This window comes from Triticum aestivum, chromosome 7A, assembly GCF_018294505.1.
Source record: "Triticum aestivum cultivar Chinese Spring chromosome 7A, IWGSC CS RefSeq v2.1, whole genome shotgun sequence".
In the NCBI taxonomy this organism is placed as follows: Eukaryota; Viridiplantae; Streptophyta; class Magnoliopsida; order Poales; family Poaceae; genus Triticum; species Triticum aestivum.
The window spans coordinates 624,444,112-624,451,821 of record NC_057812.1 but is presented as its reverse complement, the minus strand read 5'-3'; positions in this window follow the sequence as shown (position 1 = coordinate 624,451,821).

Here is a 7,710-nt window from a genome sequence, read left to right as displayed (position 1 = left end):
GCACTGCGCTTACAACCTGATGAGTTGCCGCAATGTACAACAGCATTGGTTCGCCGATGTTTGGCGCGGTCAGGATTGGGTTGGTTGCCAGTATGGCTTTTATTTCTTCCAATCCGGCTGTGGCAGCGTCCGTCCACTCGAAGTGTTCGGTGCGCCGAAGGAGGCGATAAAGGGGTAATGCCTTTTCTCCTAAGCGGGAGATAAAGCGGCTTAGAGCCACCACACATCCGGTTAATTTCTGGATTTTTTTGAGGTCCGTTGGGATAGCCAACTATGATAGAGCTCGGATTTTGGCCGGATTTGCTTCAATTCCTCTACTGGAGACAATGAAACCCAGGAGCTTTCCGGCTGGTACACCGAAAACACATTTTCCGGATTGAGCTTGATGTCGTATGTTCGGAGGTTGTTGAATGTGAGCCCCAAGTCGTCTATTAGAGAGTCGACGTGTTTGGTTTTGATGACCACATCATCTACGTATGCCTCTACTGTTTTGCCGATCTGTTTCTCCAGACATGTCTGAATCATGCGCTGATATGTTGCGCCAGCGTTTTTGAGCCCAAAAGGCATTGTGTTGAAACAGAAGGGGTCGTATGGTGTGATAAATGCCGTTGCGGCTTGGTTGGACTCCGCCATCTTGATTTGGTGGTAGCCGGAGTATGCGTCGAGGAAACACAATGAATCGTGTCCTGCGGTAGCATCGATAAGTTGATTGATGCGGGGGAGGGGGAAGGGATCCTTTGGGCAAGCCTTGTTGAGATCCTTCAAATCGACACATAGGCGCCAGGATTTGTCCTTCTTTGGTACCATCACCGGGTTTGCTAGCCAGTCCGGGTGTTTTATTTCTCTAATGAATCCGGCCTCCAATAACTTGGCTAGTTCCTCTCCCATAGCTTGTCTCTTAGGTTCAGAGAAACACCGAAGAGTCTGCTTGACCGGCTTGAATCCCTTTAGAATATTAAGGCTGTGCTCGGCCAGCCTGCGTGGGATTCCTGGCATGTCTGAGGGGTGCCTGGCTAATATGTCCCAATTCTCGCGCAGAAACTCTCGTAGTGTGGCGTCCACGTCGGGGTTTAACTGTGCCCCGATGGAGGCTGTTTTTGTAGGGTCCGTTGGGTGGACTTGGAATTTGACTATTTCATCCGCTGGTTTAAAAGAGGTGGGCTTGGATCTCTTGTCAAGTATCACGTCATCCCTGTCCACTATGGAGTGTAGCGCAGTTAATTCCTCGGCCGAAAGGGCTTCGGATAATGCCTCAAGGGCCAATGCGGCTGTTTTGTTTTCGGCGCGGAGTGCTGTGTCCGGATCACTAGAGAGAGTGATGATTCCGTTGGGCCCGGACATTTTGAGCTTCATGTACCCGTAATGGGGTATGGCTTGGAAGATCGTGAATGCCTCCTGCCCTAAAAGGGCGTGGTATCCGCTACTAAAGGGGCCACTTGGAATGTAATTTCTTCGGACTTATAGTTCTCCGGTGTGCCGAATACCACATCTAGTGTGATTTTCCCAGCACAGCGTGCTTCCCGACTGGGGATGATTCCTCTAAAGGTTGTGCTGCTTTGCTCAATGCGGTTCCAGTCTATTTCCATTTTTTGAAGAGTTTCCTCATAGATGAGGTTTAATCCACTACCGCCGTCCATGAGTACTTTGGTGAGTCGAAAGCCGTCCACAATTGGACTGAGGACCAGTGCAGCTGGTGCTCGGGCTGTTCGGAATTTAGGTTCGTCACTAGCATTGAAGGTAATAGCCGTGTCACTCCATGGATTTATTGCTGCCACGTTGCAGATTTCGGCAAGGCTGCAGAGTGTTCGCTTGCGCCTATTATTTGATGCGAAGGTTTCAAAGACTGTTAATACCGTATTATTATCCCCGGGATCGTGCTCTGTGGCATCTGGGATGAGAAGATCCTCACCACTTTTGGCCACCTGCCGGAGTACCCAACATGCTCTAAGGCTGTGTGTTGGTATGGTATCCGCTGTACTATGAATTTTGTAGGGTCCGTTGAGCCATCCCTCCAATACGGTTCCACGCCCTGTAGAGGGTTTTTGCTTCTTTGTAATTAATTCGGGTGTCTTATGATAGTGCACCCTTTTACTTCGGACTGGGTGTATATTTGGAGACGGATTATCCCAAAATTTCATTTCGGTTTTCCAGGCGCTTTCCATTGCACATTACTTTCGTACTATGGACGCCAAGTCAGCGAAGCGTGATATGCCACGGCAACTTATGGAATTAAGGATTCCCTTGTCCGTGCAATTATTGCGGAAAAATGAGACTGTGTCTTCCTCGCAACAGTCCTTAACCTTTTTCATCACAAGGAGGAATCTGGCCCAATAATGATGTACTGTTTCCTGGGGCGCTTGCCTGATGTGGGAAAGATCGTTTATGTTTGGGTGGGTGGGTGGATTTGAGTCCGAACCCTTACCCGATCTGAGACCCAGGGGCCGAGGAGTTTCCAATCTTGGAAGTTCGGGTTCCGGGATGTTGCCCGATAAGTCTGGCCCGCCGCCTGACTCTAGGTTCAGGGCTTGGGTGATGTCCTCCCGTAAATGGGTATCCGGCTCAGAGAGCTCAGGAATCCGGACATAGTTAGTCCTCAATATAGAGGAAGAATTGCCGCATTGTTCCTCCACTACCGCAATATGATGGGTGACCGGTGGAGAGTTAATCTCCCTTTGATCGGGTTTAAGCCCAATCCTATCATAGTCCATAGCGACTCCCAAGGCGGCGATGCAATCCAAGAGCTCGTTTAGGGATGAGAACTCCATTGGATCCATCTGCTCGGCAAATTCCGAGCCGACGTGGAGGCTGTTTTCGATTACCCGAGAAGTCATCGTCGGTGCAGCAGTCGAACGGACGGTCATGATGAAACTGCCTAGCCGGAGAGTTTGGCCGACAGCCAGGGCTCCCCCAGCGGTAATGTTGTTTTTAACAACGAGACGAGGCATCCTTCCTTACGGTGACGGCACGGTGGAACTCTCAATGAAAGCACCAATGTCGGTGTCAAAACCGGCGGATCTCGGGTAGGCGGTCCCGAACTGTGCGTCTAGGCAGATGGTAATAGGAGACGGGGGACACGATGTGTTTACCCAGGTTCGGGCCCTCTCGATGGAGGTAAAACCCTACTCCTGCTTGATTGATCTTGATGATATGAGTATTACAAGAGTTGATGTACCACGAGATCGAAGAGGCTAAACCCTAGAAGCTACACTGGTAGAAAAAGGGCCTGTTGTCCCGGTTCGTAAGGGCCTTTTGTCCCGGTTCCTGAACCGGGACTAAAGGGTCGGTACTAATGCCCTGCCCCTTTAGTCCCGGTTCAATCCAGAACCGGGACTGATGGGCCTCCACGTGGCCTGTGCGCGGAGCCCAGGCAGGAGACCCTTTGGTCCCGGTTGGTGGCACCAACCGGGACCAATAAGCATCCACGCGTCAGCATTTCTGTGGCTGGGGTTTTAGTTTTTTTTTGAAAGGGGGGTTTTGGGGGTTTTGGGGGGTTAATTTAGGTGTTTCATATATTGTGTTAGCTAGCTATAATTAATAGAGAGAAGTGTCCTCTCTTATGTCCGTGCTTGGTCGACGCTACGTACTATACATACGTATAGAGAGGACTAGACACGCTAGCTAGCTAGTAAGCAAACGAAGGAAACAGAAGATCGTCATGAACATATATGCATACAGAGAGAAGTGATATCGACCACCTCTCCTTCTCTGAGAGATTGGTCGAACAACAAGTTCTCGTATATCTATCCGACACTACTGGCTACATATATACAATAATTATCTCTTACAAATATAATCATACGGACTCATGGTCCACATAGTATCCTCCGTCTTCAGCGATCACGTGGTCAAGAAAGAATGCCGCCAAGTCCTTTTGAATTGCTCGCATGCGAGCTGGTGCTAGGAGTTCATCCCACTTCCGAAACATCTAATTTGAAGAAGGGGGTCAATACATATATATATATGAATGAATGAAACTCAACACAAATGATGGTAATAAAATAAAATTGTGAATGTTGTTATTTACGTACTTCATATTGTTCGTCAGTGTAGCCCCACTCACAGGTCGTGTGGCGGATGGACTCGCAAACGTAGTATCCACAGAAATCATTCCCTTTTTCCTGCCACAACCACTTTACAAGAAATACAGGTCAATCAAACTGATAAGCAAGAATGCCAAATCAATAGGAGATGCACGGAACATGCTACTATAGTACTTACTTTCAGGTGTCTAAATTGCAGCTTCTTTGGGAGTCCTAGAGCTTTTTTGGAGAATTTTTTCCAAACCCTGCCAGACAAAGAAAACAATTACTTGATATATCAGGAAATGAACAAAGTTGCTGATATGGTGGATAATGATCAATTTAACTTACTTCTCGAGCATTTGAGTCATGTCCGCATAGTCCTGGGGATCTTTTCGTTTTGAGTCTAAGACAGTTACTAGTCCCTGCTCAAGCTTAATCTCTAGGAGAATATAGTGGTAACTGCACACACATGCATAACTCATCAATTACATTACTATAACCTTGACTAATATATATAAGGGAAACCGAATACGCACAAGACAGTAACACTCATTTGAAGTTGTAAGGAAAGAGTATTATATCTTTGTTTTCATTTATTACCAACGATCGTAGCAAGTTGGCCTCGGTATCTGCGGCATGAAATTTAACCTGAGTTGCATCTATGAGATATGTGTTAATGAACCCAATATCACCGACTTGTCTTTTCTTCAATTCGGCGATCTTCAATCTACATAATATAGTGAGGATGATTATAAATACATGCAATGAAAGAGCTGAGCTATATAGAGAGACTTAATGACAGAAGTAGTACTACTTACAGACAGTAGCAGGTGACCGTTGTTTTATCGAGGGCCAATTGATTGAAAAACTGGAAGAACTCCTCAAATGGAACAGACAACAGTTCAATTCCAACGAGGTCATGCTCCTTTTTAACTTTCACATACAAAAGTACTCCTCCCCCCAGAGTCTCTGCAGATTTTCAAGTACCAATCATGCAATCTTCGCATCATTGTTGATAGAGATCTTTCATCTTTGACGAGAGTCTTCCTGTACTCGTATCTTTGTATCTGCACCTCCATGGGTTCATAATGTACATCGTCGGGCAGGTAATCGGCAAGATTGCTATAACCGGGCACCATCCTCGGATCATTAGCGACGTTGTCGCTAGGCACCTTGAGCGGGGGGGCACGATTGCTTCGCTTGTTCGCCGAGCTGGGCAATTTGTTTCCCAGCTCATCATTCTTTCGGCCTTTGATCACTGACAGTACTTCCCGACCACTCCGCTTCGGCAAATTCCTTTCCAATAATGCGCTCATAGTTTCCTTTCGGCGGAGAATTGGGTGGTTTTGTCCGGGCAGCCACAGTGCGCTTCGCTTTCACCGGATCTACCTTCTCCTTCGGAGGTGGATGTATCTTTTCTTTCAACCCTTGAAACCAGTCATCCACTTCGGTTCACGCGATCTCAGCGTTCTCCTCTAGGGTCCTCTCGTATGGTAACTTCTCTGGAGTCTTCAGAGAAGGACTGAATCTGTATGTCCTCCCGCCTCTGGCTGTACTGCTAGACGCTGGCCGAGCAGACGGAGCGTTTGTATTCTTTACTTGCTTACGAGGCGGAGGAGAAGGACTACGACGCGCCGGAGCAGCCGGAGCGGCGGCAGGTCTCTTCCGCCCTTGCTGACGAGGCGGAGAAGGAGGAGGCTGGCTGCTCGGGCGCGTCGGCGCAGGCGGAGAAGGAGGCGGAGTGCCGCCACGCGCTGGAGAAGGAGCCGGTCGAGTGCCCTGATCGTCACTCGCTGGAGGAGGATGTGGTGGAGGAGGCGGAGTGCCCTGACTCGCCGGAGGAGGAGGCGGTGGAGGAGGCGGAGTGCCCTGACTTGCCGGAGGAGGAGGAGGAGGTGGAGGCGTCTAGTTCGGAAGGTTGATGAGCTCCTTCCGCCATAGGCATGGAGTCTTCAGAGCAGACCCCAGCCTAGTCTCCCCTTCACCGGTAGGGTGGTCAAGCTGGAGGTCCTCAAATCCCTCTGTTATTTCATCCACCATCACCCTAGCATATCCTTCTGGAATCGGCCGGCAGTGAAAAGTTGCGCCGGGTTCAGTAGGATAAACAGAGCCAACAGCCGCCTTGACCTTCAAATTCATCCATTGCGTCATAAGGTGGCAATTTTGAGACTCCGTGATAGCATCCACGGGATAGCTGGCAGGAGCCGTCAAGGCATGCTCCGGCTGAAGCAGCTCGGTGGAAGCCACGCTGCTTCTCCGCTGAGATGGCGGGGTAGCTTCGGGGGAAGCTTCGGCAGTACGTTTGCTGCGATTTGCTTCTCGTTCCTCTATCACTTGTACCCTTGCTTGCAGCACCTGCATTTGGGTCTGCTGCACTTTTTTCCTCCTCCCATGGGATTTGTAACCGCCTGTGTCCGGAAACCCAACCTTCCATGGAATGGAGCCTGGCATGCCTCGTGTCCGTCCAGGGTGCTCAGGATTCCCGAGGGCCATTGTGAGCTCGTCGTTCTCTCTATCTGGAAAGAACGTCCCTTGCTGCACTGCTTCGATATACTGCTGAAGCTTCCTGACTGGTATGTCCATTTGATCGTTCGTCCAAATGCACTTCCCTGTTACAGGGTCCAAGGTTCCTCCAGCCCCGAAGAACCAAGTCTGGCAACGGTCTGGCCAATTAATTGTCTCTGGTTCGATCCCTTTATCAACCAGATCATTCTCAGTCTTGGCCCACTTAGGCCGGGCTATGAGGTAGCCACCTGACCCCGTGCGATGGTGATGCTTCTTCTTCGCAGCATTTTGCTTGTTTGTCGCCGACATCTTCTTACTCTTTTCCGATGTCTTGTGGGACACAAATGCGGGCCAGTGATCTCTGATCTTCTCATATCTGCCCTTGAATTCTGGTGTCTCATTATTTTCGACAAACTTATTCAGCTCTTTCTTCCACCTCCTGAATAGTTCTGCCATCCTCTTAAGAGAAAAAGACTTGATTAATTGCTCTTTAACTGGCTTCTCTGGATTATCCTCTGGCGGTAGGGTGAAATTTGACTTCAGCTCAGTCCAAAGATCATTTTTCTGTATATCATTGACATAAGACACCTCAGGGTCTTCTGTAGCCGGCTTAAACCATTGCTGGATGCTGATCGGGATCTTGTCCCTAACCAAAACCCAGCACTGAGCAACAAATGCGCTCTTTGAACGGAGGGGTTCAATCGGTTGGCCGTCGGGCGCGATTGCTATGATCTCAAACTTTTCATCCGAGCTCAACTTTTTCTTCGGGCCTCGTCTCTTTACCGAAGTTGTGCTCGATCCGGAGGGCTAGAAAAAAGAACAAAGACTTAATTAATATGTGTACATACCAAAACAATGAATGCATCAATTAGCTAGTCAGCAGAAGCTTAACTAATATATATACCTGGCCGGACTCGGTTCGGTCACCGGAGACGTCATCACGGTCTCCTTCTTGCACCGGCATTGGGTCACCGGAGCCATCCTCATGGTCTCCTTCTTGCACCGGCATTAGGTCACCGGAGCCATCATAATCATAGCCAGCTACTTCCAGACCATCGGTGTCATTGAGAAACAACGAGCAGACAGCATCACTTCCTCGTGCGATTATGTCCCCCAACAACTCTTCTTGTACTTCATCTCGGGCGGTGTCCATAGTTTCTACAAATATTGACAACATGGCAAT